The 18,101-nt window shown below is 35.4% G+C and overlaps 1 pseudogene; it reads right to left on the bottom strand.

Moving 5' to 3' along the window:
- Window positions 1-213: 213 nt before the first annotated feature.
- LOC135322445 (actin, cytoplasmic 1-like) lies at window positions 214-1,467 on the bottom strand (annotated as a pseudogene).
- Between the last annotated feature and the right edge of the window lie 16,634 nt (window positions 1,468-18,101).

Below are 18,101 nucleotides of genomic sequence, written 5' to 3'. Positions count from 1 at the left end.
ATAAGTATATAAAGTCATCAGCCACTTTGTAAAACTTTGGGGATGCTCAATCCAACTGATTGCTATCACCTTCAACATTCCAATTTTTAAATCCTGAGTCAAGCACGAAGAAAAAGAAAAAAGAAAGAAAAGAAGAAGCAAAACCAAATAAAGCCATGCCAATCTCATCTTATATTGTGCGCCAAGTACAGTTTTGTCAAAAAAACAGTGGGAGGTAACTCAGTCCACCTAGAAGCACTTGTGGTGGATGATGGAGGGACCAGACTCATCATACTCATCCTTGCTGATCCACATCTGCTGGAAGATGGGCAGCGAGGCCAGGATGGAGCCGCCCATCCACACAGAGTACTGGCGCTCAGGGGGGGCAATGACCTTGACCTTCACCGTGCTGGGAGCCAGGGCATTGATCTCCTTCTGCATCCTGTTGGTGAAGCCAGGGTACATGGTGGTCCCACCAGACAGCACTATGTTGGAGCAGAGGTTGTTGTGGATGTCGATGTCACACTTCATGAGGGAGTTGAAGGTAGTCTCGTGGATGCCACAGGCTTCCAGGCCCAGGAAGGAGGGCTGGAAGAGAGCCTCGGGGCAGCAGAAGCGCTCGCTGCCGATGGTGATGACCTGACCGTCGGGCAGCTCGTAGCTCTTCTCCAGGGAGGAGCTGGAGGCGGTGGTGGCCATCTCCTGCTCCAAGTCCAGGGCGACGTAGCAGAGCTTCTCCTTGATGTCACGCACGATTTCCCTCTGGGCTGTGGTGCTGAAGCTGTAGCCACGCTGTGTGAGGATCTTGATGAGGAAGTCCGTCAGTTCCCGGCCAGCCATGTTCAGACTCAGTATTGCATGGGTGAGGGCCTACCCTTCATAAGTGGGCACAATGTGAGTGGCCCCATCACCAGAGCTCATCACAATGCCAGTGGTGCAGCCAGAGGCGTACAGGGGCAACACAGCATCGATGGCCAAGTACATGGCTGGGGTGTTGAAGGCCTCGAACATGATCTGGGTCATTTTCTCACGATTGGCCTTGGGGTTCAGGGGGGCCTCAGTCAGCAGGATGGGGTGCTCTTCGGGGGCCACACGCAGCTCATTGTAGAAGGTGTGGTGCCAGATCTTCTTCATGTCGTCCCAGTTGGTGATGATGCCATGCTCGATGGGGTACTTGAGGGTCAGGATGCCTCTCTTGCTCTGGGCCTCATCACCCACGTAGGAGTCCTGGCTCATGCCCACCATGACGCCCTGGTACCGGGGGTGCCCCACGATGGATGGGAAGGTGGCATGGGGTACATCGTGACCCGCAAAGCCAGCCTTGCACGTGCCAGAGCCATTGTCAACCACAAGCACAGCATCATCTACCATGTTGAACTGGTGTTGGTGGATCCTGGTGGCAAAGCTGGAGCAGTGAGGGGCCTTTGCTGGTGGAGTGGATGTGGTCTCAGCTGTCACCTTAAAGTTTCTTGATCTACTCATGCAAGAAGGTATATAAGACACTCCTAAGAAATAATATATATAAAGTTTTAAATACTGAAATATGATTATAAAAAAGGAAATAAATAAATTTAATTGCCACAGAATTATTAGCTATTAAAAGTCTTTTATATTTAAAAATCAGCTTAGTATTGACTGAAAACAACAATTTTAGCTTTTAGGGAACAATCGCTATTAATTTCTACTGTTCCTAAAGTTACTTTGGTTTGGTATATATCATGCTAATGTTTAAAACACTTTTTGTGAAACAGATATCTTATCAAAAAAAAATAAACTATGCTTAAAAGAAGTGATTGCTTCCATATTGAATTAAATTCATTTGAGTAACAAATTCCAATGCAACATATATCTTTGGTGCCTGATAGTTATGAGAAGTGGATGTGGTTTACACCAATTCGACCCCACCCCCTGCTGCTGGAGTTCTCTGGAGTAGAAATGATCTAATCTTGCTTCACTGCAAATATACTGACATCATCAGAAAGGAGTTCTCTCAAGGTTCCTCATCAATTCCAAAAGTACCTAATTAGCCCCATTTTTTCCTCCTTCATTCCTTTCACTGTATCCTTCCCTCTTCAAAGGTACCTCTAGATCTGTGGTCTTAATTCTTCCCCTTTTATATTCTTTTGATGGACATTCCCCACCACTCCTTTTTCCTGTCTGCTTCATGACAGTATCTTACACCTGTCATTTCTACTTCAACTCTTTGCCTCCCTCTGGCTATAAACATGCTCAGAAAGAAAAAACAAAATCATGCTTTTCCTTAATGTGGTTGTATCTTGAAATCTCCAGTTGATTTTCTTCTAAGATTTCTCTAAACAAAAGCCTCCCCTCTTGCTACTCTGAGTGTGGTCTGACGACCAGCAAAAATGTGTCATCTTAAATCTTGTTAAAAGTGCAGAATCTTGGCCCTGCTGCTCAGAAGCACTTCCAGTCTCCCATAGTAGAATTTAAGCATAGAAAAGACCCCAGCAATTTCCATAGATGTTCACTAACATACAGAATGTGTTATTTTTGTGTCTCCATCAACAGAAGTCAATTTGTTATAATCTGTTGGCTCCTGTGGAGCACTTTCCACAGTCTCATGCCCACATATACACACAAGAATTTTTTTTTTATAATTAATCTTGTTTCCCAATTTCTGGCTCAGAAGCTGCTTTCTATAAAAATGAAACAAAATAAAACAACAACCCAACTTCAGAAAACATCCTAGTCATACACTAGGTCATTCAGTCAAACAGTCAGTAAGAAAACAAATATTTACTGTATCTATCAAGTCATAGGCACTATCCTGGGAGAAACTGGCCTTATAAATAAAAGACAGATTCCGCTCTACAGTCAGAGGCAGAGACACACAAAAACAAATCAACACAGAAAGTGTCATTCAATGGCTCTACAGCTCAAGTAAATGAATACAGTATATGGGCACTAAGGAGAGAAGATTGTTGCATCTGCATAGTTCAGGGAATGCTCAGAAGACCAGGATGTGTCTTTAAAGACAGACCCAGTGCAGAGGGGGGTGTGAAGGGGATTCAAGAAAGGGCAGCCTAAGCAAAATGATGAGGAGTGAAACAGAATGAGTCACATGGAAAACTAGAACCCAGTTACTGGGAATGGAATAGAGAGGTCAAATTTGCTAGATTAACTAGAAGACATCACTTTATTAATTGAAAGTAAAGATTTCTAAAAAAAAAAAGAAAGAACAAAAGAAAGAAAGAAAGAAAGAGAAAAAGAAAGAAAGAAAGAAAGAATAAAATTAACTTCTACTGGAAACTATCTCTATACAACAGCTTGTAAAAATGTATAACGGAAAATAATTTGAATAAAAGAACTTAGAGACACTTGTTTCATTAGGTGAGTCTGGAAAATTAACAGAAGTGTCCTATGCAGTAATATGACATGTAGCACAGAATGATGTTCTTAATTACAAACTAAAGAAAATATTTGGCTGGGAAAATACAAAAGTGAGAAGTTAATGACACAGCATCCCTCAATTTATGTTTTAACATTACTTGATGCTTATATTTTAAGATAATAATTATAATATTTATGATAGAAAACAGTAACTCCATATGAGAAAGAGATTCTGTATCTTCCTCTTCTCTAACTACAATGGCAATGTTGCATCTATAAACGTAGCCACAGACACATTAATGAGAACATTTACCACTGCAAATTTCAAAAACGCATATAAATCTTATCTCCATTCATGGATCATTCAATAACATAAAGTGGCACAAAGGAATTTCAGAGGATTGAAGTATTTTCTGGATGAGAATCTCGGTCATGTTTGCAGTATTTATGAAGAAAGGTGGCAAAAGAAAAAAACTCTTAAATTGGAATAGATATCATATTTGAAATGATACATATCAAATTTTTTATACAAGCTTTTTTTTTGTTTTCAATGTAGATACTGGAGATTAAACCGCTATCTTGTGCATACTACACATGCGTTCTGCCACATACTAAGCTGTGCGCTCCGGTGATGGGTAGGCAGGATGTGAAAAGCCTGGGACTTGGACAGAAAGTTTTGGAAAATTTCCAAACACATCGTCATTTTCACTGTCAGAATTATTGTCCTCAAAGAAGGTTCTAATTCCTAAACTCATAATGTCCTATTTTCCTTACTAGGGTAGATTTAAATATCAGTCATCTCAATTCAGCACAAGAAAGCCATCCTCCAGTAACTTACTGGTTTTCCTGACCTGCTGAGTGGCATATATTTGCTTTGGCTTCAGGACACTAAATAACAGCTTTAAGAATAACAAGTATGAACTTGAATAAAATAGAACATTACCCATTACCCTATGATCTAATACAAAGAGTATAGGTTTTGGAGTTATTCTAATGTGGATTTCAATCCTGGTTCTGACTTTCACCAACATACATCTTTTCCTGTATTCAAGATTAGGAGAGACCACATCAGGAGTCAAAAAATGTTACTTTCCTTACACCTCATTGATTATTATACAAATACTGTAGTATCCACTAGATTATTTCCTTGACCAAAATGATCTAGAACAAAAACTGAATTGTTTCAATTCAACACCTTTGAAGTAACAGAAATACAAACATGAGTAAATTTGAGGGGAAATGACTCCTGAATGATAGCCACACACGAACTAAACCAAACGCCATAAGCAAATATATTCACAACACAATCAGACTGAGATGGACTGAAAGAACAGACACTAAAGAAATGTTTTCTGCAAGGAAAAATTAGGGTAGGGGTAAAGAATTAAATTTTTCAAAAGCGGGAAAGAAGGAAGAAAAGGAAAAATGAGATGTGACCAGTCAAATACAAACAAGGCAAGAAAAAAAGGAAAATGGAAGTATAATAAGGCATGTGGGGAAATCTACATATTTCAGCATTTATATATAATAGATCAGGGTTGCATCAGTGTTGTTAAGGATACACCATGAACAAAAGCCTCTGTTTTATGTTTTAATTTTATATAAAATACATACATATTATATATAAATATATATGTGTATATATATATAATACCATGGCAAGTTTTATAAAAACATCAAAATATTTTACATATAAAAATATATATAAAAAACAGAGGCTTTTGTTCATAGTATATCTCTAATAATTTTGATTTGTAATACCCTGCATCATAAATACTAGTATAATAGTTTCATTTTGTCACAATTAAATGTCATTCAAATGAACATGGTCCTATATCACTAACTGAAGACTGTAAATTATTACTAGAGAGAGAGAAAAATGGATCCAATAAAAGGGCCTAACACATCAACTTTCCACCTGGAGAAAGAACTGGTAATCAGACTTCTGAGGAGAATGTATGGCATGAAATGATATATTTAATGGAACAGGAGATGAGGCTAAAAGAAGGTTAAAAGTTTCAATCTAAAATTCTAAGCTCACAATTGGTGGATACTGAAAAATATACATAATCTTTTCCCTATTTATCACATGAGACTTCTTTATTTCCTTGTTATTTTTGACATACTTCTTAATCATGACAACTGAAATTATACATCCTAGAAAAAGGGAAGAGAAATTTGTCATATTTTTAAAATTCAAATAGAATTAAGTATGATAATAATTAATTAATATGCACATTCTTTTAACTGTAATGTGATACAGAATTCCATTTGCCTCTTCATTGATTCACATTCAGAAAATACTAAAATGCTTTGTCCAATTAAGATCTTATTCTAGGTGTTCCAGGAAGTACACAATTATGTTCTCGAATCTCCAGCAGTTTATACTGATGCAGGGGCTTTCAAATGAATATTTTAATAACTAAACTAGAATATGCCTGAAATTTGAAATTTTAGAATATCACATAAGGGCCTTGAGTACATATTTTTTAAAATTATTTTACAAAAACTCCTGAAGTTGTAGGTTTTTTCATATGGTCCCTAACAGTCTCTGCTTTGAGAACTGGTCATTATTTTAGAGAAAGCATGTGCACTTCAATTAGATAAAGAGCTTTGCATATACTCTTAATGGAATGATTTAGAAAACACAGAGGAATCCCTTTAGAATATGGGTTTTAAAAAATAGAATTTTAATCTCTATATTTCTACAATTTCAACTATTATTTTAGTTTTAATGCAGAACCAAAGATAGAAATAGAAAAGAGAAATTTTCTCCTAACAACTCTATGATGCCAAAATAAAAATTCCAAGGAAAAATCCTGGATAATACATGTTGTATATTTTTGAATTGAAAAACCTGAAGGAGATTGCATGATTACTGCAGTAAGTAACTGTATCCAATAAAGAATTCATTTAGGTTTGAGAATTATAAACGTCACATCAGTATGCTTTGAAAGTCAAGTTAAGTAAAAATCCTTAACCTTGACCAAATTTCATACTTCCTTCAATGTGGGAAATTTTTTCCAATACAATTTTCCTCTCATCTTATATTTTGTAGCCAAAATTTTCTTCAGCTCCCATCTTTAGTATTTACTACAGTAAAAAAAAAAAAAAAAAAAAAAAATCAACTCATCAAATTGTGCTCTACACCGGAATTTGACACAACATTGTAAAATGATTATAAATCAATAAAAATGTTTTTAAAAATCAACTAATCATGTTTTATAAAATGGTTTATTCCAATCCTATTTCCAATACAAACATAGATCACTGCTTAATTTTAAGACTAAATACTACACAAAGCTAAATTCAGAGTAGAAAGTTTGAAGTTCACAATAATACAATCAAAGTTCATACTAATAAAACTAAAATGAAATCCTTGAACTAATAGAAAATCATATGATCAAAAACCTCTGGTTGCAAATGACATCAGTCACTATTCTAAAGCAAGATGAATTCTGCTACACATTGTTCTTTGTGACACCCGGTCAGAATAATTGCTTTTCTACCTAACTGATGATGTGTTCATTCTAAGTTAATCCTATTAATTTAACCTTTCTGACTGTTGCTACTCTAGAGGAACACTAAGATTTTGTTTTTTTAAAAAGAATATAAATGATTGTAACTTTCCAGTTTATCAACTGCATGTATATATGTCTGTCTTTACTAAAGATTCTACCATTTGCTCTTTGTTTTCACTTACAGGAAGTAAAAGTGTCATGCCACATTGTGAAACAGCAAAAACTGTTAATAAATTCTAAAATTACATATTTGAAAACGGAATGTAAAAACTTATAGCAGTATCTGAACTTAAACATATCATATAAAGTATATAAAAATTAGCCCTTTCCTCCTCAGCCCTCTGTGTTCCCACTCTTTAAAATAATCCTCCTTGACCTCTTCAAAAGGTTAACTGTGAAGTCATTCTTTAAAACTCAATTCAAACATTTACAGGTTCCAAGAATTTTGTTTCCATCACAGTGTCTACCAGGCCTTCTGTAGTTAATTTATTGCTCCAATACTCCTCTGAACACTCTCAACGTGACTCCACAGAGAACCATGTAGCTGCTGAATCAATTGCATTTTTAAGGAAACATGCTGGGGAGAATGATGCCATATTGTCTGCAATCTGCATAATCTATCCAGCTACAGCCACGCCCAGCCTCATCAGGTTTACAGACGTTCCAATGGGAATATGATTATTTACATGTACATGTAAAGAAAAAATATTTTTAAGTAACTTATAAATTCTAATTTTAAAATCTCAATCCTATTCTTAAGAGATTATTCCATGAAATGAAATAGATTATAAATTAATATAGACTGTCTTTAAAATCTGGAAATATTTATTAAAATATACTATAAAACAGGAATTGTAAACTCAAATGCTTCCAGAGGCAAAGTAGGTGACACATGTAAGTGAAGGTCCCAGGTGAGGACAGCAAACTGGAGAACACGTGCCCCACTGAGAAGGGGTAACTTCCATAGGGCAGATCACACAGTAGCCTGCACTCCAGGGGGACCAAATTTGATTATTTGAAGAAGTCCAAAATGCAGATTTCTGCATGAGTCTCCTAAATTTTAAATGTTGACTCAATCTGTGGAAGTAACATGAACATATCCAGGAGCCGAGCTTAGCCTGCAGCCCACTTGTGTTTTTATATTTGTTGTGCTTCCAAGGTTGGGTATAAAGCAAATATTTGGATGTAAAACCTTTCCTTTCTTTAGTATCATATATCTAAAGAAAAAAAACTGGGCTCCAACATGTCATAAAAATTGCTACTAAGACTCAAAAATGCCCACTTTGAGAATTTTTCCAATGCCTACTAAAACTACAATCTGTATCTCAGTCTCCCTTATTGTTAGTCAAATGGATAATTAGTTTATAAGACAGCTGAAAGTAAATTATTAAAACAATTCCAATCTGTTAGTAACTTCGTGGGTTCTGATGTTTAAAATTGCCATCTTCCATGTAACCTTCATATACATAGAAATACTACTCAGTCACAAGATGACTGAATTAGTGCCTTTTGCAGCAACATGGATGGACCTAGAGATTATTGTACTGAGTGAGGTAAGTTCAAAAGAGAAAGAAAGATCCCATGGGATATCACTTAATGTGTGGAACCTAAAGTATGTTATCAATGAACTTATTTACAACACAGAAACCTACTCACAGATACAGAAAACAAACTGATGGTTACCAAAGGGGAAAGGGGTTGGATGAGGGGTAAATTAGCAGTTTGGGGTTAGAAAATACAAACTACTGTATATATAATAGATAAACAACAAGGTCCTACTGTATAGGGTACAGATCAGTGTTCAATATCCTGTAATAAATCAAAGTGGAAAATAGTATGAAAAATTATACATATCTATATCTGAATCACTTTGCTGTAAACCAGAAACTAACACAACACTGTAAATCAACTATATTGCAATAAAAAAAACTGCCATTTTGATTATGCCAGTGCTCAGTGACTCTTAATGGATATATTACAAGATTCCATCACACAGCTTTAACAAAAAGAAAGCTAATGAATTACTATTACTGGAATCAGGGAAACCCTGTTGATGTAATGATGTGGATGGTAACAAAAGTTGCAAAACCCTTAAAGGGCTCTGCTTGTTAAATCACTCACCATAAGCACATCTCTAAGACTGAGTTCCACTCAGTGATCAGTGGTTGGAAAGAAAACAGAGTTATTCTTCAAGCTAACAGGTATTGCCAATAATATTACTTTTAACTTGTCAATCACAGAAGAAGGCCTGGATAAAATCAGGTTTATATGGTTGAAAAGGAGAGCCTGGAAGGAAGTAGCATGTATCAGACTCCCACTATTCTAAAGATGTCTTATTTTTGAGACCTGTGGATTTACACTCATTACACGTATCCATTCAATAATTCTCAACTAAGGGTTGTATCAAAATCTCAAGGAAATCTTTCTAAATATCCATATCCAGGCCTTACTAGGTCTATTCAATCAAAATCTTCAAGGGAGGGCCCAGGCTTGTAAATTTGTTGTAAATTCTCCCAGATGATTGTGGTTCACCAGCACAATTTCAGCTGAGAACTAGTGAAAGACGTAACAGAGCACTTAAGTTTCGTCTCTAAGCAACATAGCTGGTTTCTCCTCTCATCGGAGGATTTGCACAAAGAAAAGTGTAAGAATTAAAAGTCAGTTAACAAAACTGCATTTCCTTGTCCTCGGTAAACAGTGATAGAACAGGAACTAGTAAATTCACAATGCAACTTGATTTCATTATGTGTGCATTCCTCACTTCCCATCAAGACATCCTAGATTTGAGAGCCAAGTGTAGACATTTATCTAAGTGGCTGCTTCTGCTGCAATAGGACAGTATGTCAGTTAATTATTGCTTCTGCTTTCTTATTTCCCACTTAATCACCACCTGTTCGTGCCCAGTGTGATTTCCTCAGTGTCCTCATAAAACTGAACTCTCAGAAAGTTTACAATTCACTCTCTTTCCCAAAATGAGAATGATTACCCCCGACAACTGAAGAGCAGCTTGCCTAAATACAGAAACAAAAAGAAAACAAAATCAAACCCAAAAACTTCTTCTTGTTAATTCCCAAACGCCCAGTTTCCAAACTGGCCTGCGTATTTCAACTGCACTCTCCACAGTCTGTTTCCCTTTTCCCTCTTAAGACTTGGGCAATGAGAGAGAAATCATTTTATATAATTCATAATTTTTTTTATAAAACAAACTTATCCACATCAGCAAGATTTTGATTATATTGTCAAGTGTTTTTGTTTCCTTTGTTAAGACAAAGATTATTTCCAACACAAATTCTGTTTTCTTCTATTTTTACAGCAATCAGAAAAACTTGAGTGGGGAAAAAATTTGAAAAAATGTTTGCCTGCAACAAATGCAATGTTTTCACAATTATCTACCATAAATGTATAAAAGAAAGCTGTACCTTCTGATGCTGCTTTAGCAATATCATTATTTAAAGTAAAATCATAGACAATTAAGTTCTTTCCTAGTATTTTCACTCAGGGAATGGCCAAGACTCCAATACATAAAATTGCACCTACTGTGTCAGTGGAAGGAGTTCCTGGTGGGGCTGCGGCAGCAGGAGGTGATGGCTGTTCCAGAGCTAAAGTAGGAGGATTCATTTTACCATCACCTGCTTCCCATATATAGCCACTGCCCCACTAAGGAGCTACACCTGGCTGAGCCTGGATGCCCCCAAGGTGTACATGGTGGCCAGGTTGCCATCAGCATGAGGTCACGACCCTCAGGCCTTCATCTTCTGTGGGCTCTGAAACTACCACCCACCCCCAGGGACTTCCTAGTGGGGAGGTGTTCCTACCAGGGTAGAAGAGGGGCTGGGAGACAGAGCTCTGTCCTTTCTGTGGGTACCACCTTTCTCTAGCCCCTGGCCTTGGCTTTGGAGTTGTATCCATGGTAACAGGACCTGATGTGTTATTTTTCATTATATGTTCTTTTAGATATAAAGCACCTGTAGCTAAAACAAGAACCTGTATTTCAAATATTTTGTAAATAAATCTAGTGGAGCTATACCCTGTTTCTCGCTTCAATATTGGCATTGTAGGAAAGCAGCTTTGCTGCAAATGTAATATTTGCAGATAAGGCAGCGTCGTGGAGAGTGGCGTTGCCATGGACGCCCATGAGGTTTGGGTCGGCACCACATTTTAGCAGAATCGTTGCACACTCTGCTTCTTTGCTCTGCATGGCCTGTCAGTATCATGCCAAGAAACAGACTGTTAAGTGCTAGGAATTCCAAGTCAACATTCCGCAAGGCCCATCAGTTTATTATACTTAAAACAGATCAAATCATTTCTAGTCTAAGTCATTACATTGAATCCATCTTGCATGGATGGCTGGCTGCCACACACCTTCAGCGCTGCCCTGTTCTCACCGTCACGGAGGCTCAGCTGGCATATCTTCTCTATCAGGAGAGTCGCCACTCATGAATGGCCAAATCGGGGGCAGCCCTACAAAAGTGAAAGTACTTTTTAGGAAATTCAAGTGTACTGTTTCAAACATACCATTACTCGTGTAATTGGAAACACTCAATAGCATGCTATTCCTACACCTTTCAAATAAATACTTAGTTTTCTTATGGAGAAAGTACAATATTTATGAGCTTTTATTGCTCACATTAACGGAAGAATAACCTGTTTGAATACAAATAGCATGACCTTGACATTCAGCTCAACTTGATTCTGACTTTTACTTTAACTGTCACTTCTTAGCTGTCACTTAGCATTTCAGTGCCTCACTATCCTCATCAACAAAACAGGGGTGGAGTCAAAGTTATCTCACAGGACAACACTGTATTGCTTAAATGAAAATTTATGCAAATTGCTTAGAACAGTTTCTTGCAAAATAACAGCCCAATTATTGTTAGATAATACAATTATGGCTCTTACTACTATTTAACAAGTATAATATTTCAATTAAGTAAAATGATAGAATACCTATTTTGCTGATGTAAGGATTAGAGAGAACACCGTACTTCAATAATTCCAATATACTCATTTTCTCACATTTTAACATCTCTGACTTTGGAAGGCAATTTAAAATTCATAACATCTTACAACCATGTTTGGTAGGATTTTTGTTTGTTTCTCATTTTTCCTGTTGGTCAAATTATTGTAGTATCTTTTTGTCTCCAGTTGCATTTTTATTGCTGTCGAAGTATACTTGATGAATAACATTATTAGCGAGATTACAGGTGTGCAATACGGTGATTCACAATTTTTGAAAATTATACTCCATTTATAGTTATTATAAAATATGAGCTATATTCCCCATGTTGTACCATATATCCTGGTACCTTATTTATATTTTAATATTTTATACCACTTAGTCCCCTCCCCTTTCCATCTTTCTTCTGTTAACCACTAGTTCATTCTCAGTATGTGTGAGTTGGCAGCATTTTTTAAAAAATTTCTTATTGAAGCATAAAATAATGGGCTATCATACAATCCATGGTGCCTTACAGTATGTGCAATAGTGACCTATATCATAGTCAGTTCTTGTCACATGGGTGGCATTTAAATAACTTTTAATTCTTAAAAACTTTATAGGTAATATTGTAAATCAACTAGACTTCAGTTTGAAAAATCATAACATAAAAACATTGCAGGGAAAGAGAACTAAAATAACAAAACAAGAATTTTTGAAAATGTAATTCTTACTCTAATTCTCAAGAGACTTGAATCAAGAAAATTCAGTGTTCAATGGAATCAGGATGGCTCCTTTTATTCAATATTTAGATTTATACATTGTATGAAAGCAGAATGTCCAATGATGAATATTAATATTTAATTCTATTTTAAATGTTCAAAAGGGTAGGCAAAGGTTATCTTTTACAATTTCCAACTTTCAGACATATTTTTGTTTGGAAGAAGGGAGGAAAAGCTTAAACTGAAATTAAGTCTTAAGACTTCAGTTTTAAAATTCTCTTCTTGCTCAGAGTGGTCAATATGGAGTTTTTAAAGTTCAAGGTGTTCTGAGAGATGATGGGTCCTGTGTAGAATAGATCTACCACATGGTATTCAGGTAACAGATGATGAATAAATGGATTGAAAGAATGAATAAATACATTGCAGGGTTAAATCATTCTAAAGAAATCTTTTACCAAGTACAGTTATACTTTTGTAATAGTATTAAACAATTTACATTTGCTATTTTTGACTTTATTTTCATAAGGATATACCTAAAATTTATAAACTTTTGCAATAGTAATAATCATTTACATTTACTATATTTTTATTTCCATAAGAATGTAAAGTAAAATGATTAATCTATAGTCATTTACATTTGATACATAATAAAGCTACATATAATCCAAAACATGTGGTATAATTAAATATATACCTAGTAAAATCTATAAGCAGAAATAAAAAGATTCCCTTCTTTTTTTCTTTTTCTTTTTTTCCTTTTTTTCTCCCTTTACTTCTGAAGAGGCTAAAAGTTTTCCAAACTTACCAATCATCAAACAAATTAAAGAAAATGACAAAGTGACAAGTTATTTTTATCACTGTGCAAAACTCCTATTCTTGACCTTTCCCAGTATTTCATTAAAAGTAAATATTTTCTAGAATTTTTATACATGTTCATTGTAGAAATCACACATTTTTTAAAAAGGAAAATCTTCACATATAATGCAAATGCCCGGAAATAAATTTTTATCACATTTGTGTATTTAATTTTGGCTAAGACCATAGTCTTCTTATTTTTGTATATAATAAAATTGATTTTTTCTTTGTTTCAATGATCTTCAAAAGGACATCTTTGCAGGTCAACATGCATCTATTATCTATGCCACCTTCAATGGTAAAATATTCCTCCATACTGAATGCACTGCAATTGATTTATAAAATCCTTTATGTGAGTTTGTATTTATACACATTGCTATTTTAAGTAGTCATGAGAAAAACAAATTGTATGTTATATACCTTTAATATAGCTCTAATTATTTATCTTTAATCAGTATAAAGAACATTCATGTGTAAAGGAAATGTACATTTTTAATGTGGTACTAATCAGCAAATTGCCTCTTTGAAAACTCAGAAGCAACTTAAACTTGAATCAGCAGTATAAACACCACTGCTCTTCATCTTCACACACAGCCGTGTAAGTACCACTGTTCTGCACCTTCCCAAATTTTGTGAAGGGAAAATGGTATTTCATTTCTCCTTTAAATTCTTTTTATGTCCAGAGATACCAAATATTTCTCCCTATGTCCATTGGGCACTTATAGGTATGAAAAAAAAGTACTTTGCCCAATTTCAAATTAGAGGGGTTTTTTGTTTATTGATTTAAAAACTTATCAGTAAAAATGAAAAATTCTCATCTCTGTTACAAATACATTGTAAATATTTTAAAACTACGTTTTCTTTTATTTTGTTAATCTTATTTTCTCATCTGTAGGTTTAAATTTCTTTATGTTGTTAAATCAAATTCCAGAATTCTTGCTTCTGAAGTCCTTCTTAGGGATGTCTTTGCCAGCATAAAAATGTATGAATAGAAATTTATGTTTTCTTCTGTAAATTTTTCTTTTTAGGTTTAAAAATTTATTCTATACAACTGAAACTTATTCTAGTGAGATAAAAATCTAGCTACATTTCTCTAAAGAGATTATTTCTCCACCATTTATGAATAACTTAGCTTTTCCTTATATGAAATTTCATCAGTAAAAAGTTCTAAAATCTTACATATACTTGGGTGTCTGTGTATTTTCTGTTCCACTTATTTATCTGTTCTTTTCAGTTGTTAGCAAATGAATAATTTGTGGAAATTTACAGCACATTTTGATGTCTAGAAGGGCAAAGCTTTGTCTACTACACAAAAATGTGAATTTCATCAGAAGAATTAAAAATAGCACGTGTAACTCAGTATTTTTAAAATGATGATGTTTCCTTAGTTTATGGAAAATTGAATAAATATGGGAAGACCACACATTTTAAGAAAATGAGTCCACTATTCAAGAACACAGCCATCTCCCCACTTCAAAGTTGCCCTCTAAGGTCCTTCAGTAAAAAAATATGTACAAATGTGTACACTGATATAAAATGGAGATTAAATTTTATCCAAAGAATTTTTATCCCAGAGGCTGATCTATCATGGGGATTACTTTTCTCATTACATGCTTTCCTATGTATAAAAGTGTACATTCAAAATAAGATGCTGTTTTATGTTTATGTTTAATTTGGTTTCTATGATTCCTGATATGCAGTTAAATCACTTAAAAACTGTCAGTACAGTGTTCTCTAAGGGGAATTATGAGTGGGTCCAAAACAAGTTAAAACTTTATCCGCCTATAAAGTCTGCTGGGCGCCAGACCCCAAGTTAGTTTCCACGAGCCTCAGGGGGAGAACTGACAGGTAGACCTGGCTCCTGGCTCCTTCTGGATCTGCCCCAACCCAGTCTGCCACCCCTGTAATCTGTTCAATTTATCTCTTTCATCCAGGCCATTTTTTTCTTAGCAAGAGAATCTGCTGTACCCTTGCTATCAAAGGATAAATTCAGCTCACAGATTAACCATGGGTACCAGATGCTTTGCATTCTTACCTGAGAGGAACAGTGGTTCAACTTCATCGTGCTCAAGACATTTGCTCTTTGATTCTGTGATAATTTAATGTGCTGGGATTTTGATATTCTCACTACCTTACAAGACATCAAACTGACCCATTCTGTGGGAGAGTTTATGCTGGTGGTACTAGGTGCATAGAAAATAGGAGATAGTTAGAAAATCCTGGTAAATAATTATTTTCCCAGTTATAACTTATGTCAACCCTCTTAAAAACAGAGCAGCATTATCCATTGAAAGATATATTTTCCCCAAAGTTAAACAGAAATTCAAAATATCACCATGGCATTATATACAATTTACAAAATAAAATGTTACCAATAAAATCAGTTCTAACACTTACCAACAGCTTTGGTCATTAAATGAAATATGCGATTCAGGTTAGTGAGATACACGGTAACAGTTCAATTTTTGAAAAGGTGTATTTTTTACAAAACCTAACAGAGACATTCTTTTCATATTCCTTAAGTTGCTCTAAAACTTTTCTTCTAATATTATATGAGAAGATTTGAGGAGATTGTATGACACTAAGAAGCAGCATGGACTTAAGAATCTTAAAACCTAACAAAGACAAAGAAAATAATCACACAGGATCTGTGGGTGCAGGTAAACACTTGCCCACCTGTCAACTCCCCAAACCAGAAAAAAAGCTCACATTAAGTTTTGATAATTTTGAAATCAGCTTTCTTTGTGCTGTAACAGTACAAAATATTATCTTTCACCCAAATTAAAAATAAAAAAATAATGGACTTTTTGATCGGGTTAACTCTGCAAACATGAGACTCTGCCTGGCGGGTCCTGTGCTCCGTCTACACAGGAATGTTCTGCACCAGGACTTGCTTGCTTGATTCACTAATTTCTTATCATCATCCAGTCATTTCACATTTCTGGTTATGGTTGATCTTGGTTTCTTTTTCGATAATTATTATTTCCAAATAATATAAAAACAGAAACTCTCCTTTCTGCCTCCTGGAAATCCTTTAGCAAACACCTTCTCCAATCCTCTACATTTTGCCACTTCTTCCTCCATCTTCTGCCACCTCTGCTTCTTTAATCACCTAGATCAGAATTTCCAGGTGAATTATTCAGACATTACTGACATCTCAGGTTTAAAAATACTTGGTCTTTAACATGCTTCAAGACTGATAATGGAGGTGATGTGTTGATCAAAGATAAAATGCGTCTTGTGTGGAATCAATCTAGAATACCTGAATTTCATAGGATGCAAGTCTTAAATTTATCATGTTATCCATTTAATTGATCCTTTTTTGTGAAAGATACTCTTAGCCTGGTACACAATCCTACATTTCATATTATCTTCTAAGAAAGCAGCCAGATTTTTCTCAAAAAGAAGACATTTCATCTTCTGTATTGTTATAGTCACTGGGATGTTTTCAAAGATGAGAAAGTCACATAATATTCTTACTCTCTATGACATCATTTAACCTTTTCAATAGAATCAGATCTATCTACTCCAGTGCTCTGCCTGGTGGGGGAATTAGGATAAATTGACTGAATACCTACGATTCTTTCATTCACTGAATTTATTAGCTGACTACCTATAAAGCAGTCCATTTAGCCTTAGAGATACAAGTGTTCAAGATTTCTTCCTCAAACTCAACATCGGGTGGGAGAAGGCTACCACAGAAACAATAAATTAGGGAGGAGCTTCTTACAAACATACAAATTCAATGTTCTGGAGAAAGAAAAATCCATTGGACATATCAAAGAGCTGTAGAGGAGGACTAAGAAGCTATCAGTATATGTAATAAGACAATATGGAGAGAAGCTAAAAGGAACAAGGACAAGTAATCTTAGAATTGGCCAATATAAAAGGGAGAGCAAAGACTGAGAATCCCACAAGGTAATTCCTGAATTTTAATGTAATCATAGAAATGTCATCAACAGAATAAAAGGGGAAGGAAGGGCTGTACTCAACTGAAAGCAGTCATCAGAGAAATTTTGTCTTGTCCTGCTTTTAACAATAATGTACACAGATTATTCTACTAAATCCCTGGATTAATAATGTTGCTATTAACAGTATTAAATTGATAACAAGTATGGAACTATAATAGGACTAAATTGCATAGGAAATTTAAGGGGAAAGGATTCTAAGCCATAATAGAGTAAAATCAAAAATCATATTAAAAATACCAAGACAAGAGAAGCTTTGTTAAAATAAAGTTATTCACACACATATCTGATATACGATTATGGTGGAATTTACACAAATATTTCAGATTTTGAAAAAATCTTCTAAATAGAATTCTATCACTCAAAAATGTGTTCAAACAAAAATCTGTTCATATATACAATTAATATTTTTGACTGATGAGCTATAATTAGAAGGCAAAATCATCTCCCAGTACCCTTTTAAATATCCAGTAGTTCTCCAAATCCAGGTTGAAAAATGTTACTCTCAAGGAAAAAAAAAGTGCGGGGTTGCTTTAACTCACAAAGAACTGAAACAGAACATCCAGCCCATTCAAATATGAAAAGGCCAAGTCAGAGGTACTCAGCAAGGCCTTGCTGCTGGCTGGCCACTTGCAGGAGGGGTGGAAGGCAGGATGGCCCTCTTCCTCCTTCCTGCTTAACCCCATCCTTCCTGCTTAACCCCATCCTTCCTCCCTCAGCTGGCTAATTATGGTTCTGGCCCTGCCAGGATCAAAGCTGCAGGGGACAG

This window comes from Camelus dromedarius, chromosome 11, assembly GCF_036321535.1.
Source record: "Camelus dromedarius isolate mCamDro1 chromosome 11, mCamDro1.pat, whole genome shotgun sequence".
NCBI lineage: Eukaryota > Metazoa > Chordata > Mammalia > Artiodactyla > Camelidae > Camelus > Camelus dromedarius.
This window is presented reverse-complemented; position numbering and strand designations above follow the sequence as displayed.